This window comes from Triticum dicoccoides, chromosome 4A (genome assembly GCF_002162155.2).
Source record: "Triticum dicoccoides isolate Atlit2015 ecotype Zavitan chromosome 4A, WEW_v2.0, whole genome shotgun sequence".
Taxonomy (NCBI): Eukaryota; Viridiplantae; Streptophyta; class Magnoliopsida; order Poales; family Poaceae; genus Triticum; species Triticum dicoccoides.
In genome coordinates this window covers 283,624,935-283,625,342 of record NC_041386.1, presented here as the reverse complement: position 1 = coordinate 283,625,342, position 408 = coordinate 283,624,935, and positions in this window count along the sequence as shown.

Genomic DNA, 408 nt, shown 5'->3' with positions numbered 1-408 from the left:
GCACGGGCGGCGGCTGCGGCGTGCGGCGGCAGGCGGTGCGGGTGGCGTGGGGAGGCGACGGCGGTGTGGGCTCCAGGGGGGCTGCGGCAGGTTATAAAGGGGGGCGGCCAACTTGGGGAAGGGGGCGGCCTCGGGAGGCATGTCCTCCCCGGACACGGCGGCTGCGGCGATCGGGACTCCGGTCCCGATCCGGTCTTGCGGGAGGCGGCGGCGGCTGGGCCGGCTCGGCTGGGCCTTCGGCCTAGTCGGCGCGCGGGGCTCTTTTTTTAAAAAAAACAATATCGCTGTGACTAAAAAAAATTCTAAAGAAATAAATAAAAATCTAAAAATGCCAAAACGAATTTTCACTGTCTAAATAAAATATTTAGAACAGGATGAACATTTTCTTGGCCCTAAATGCAGTTTTTG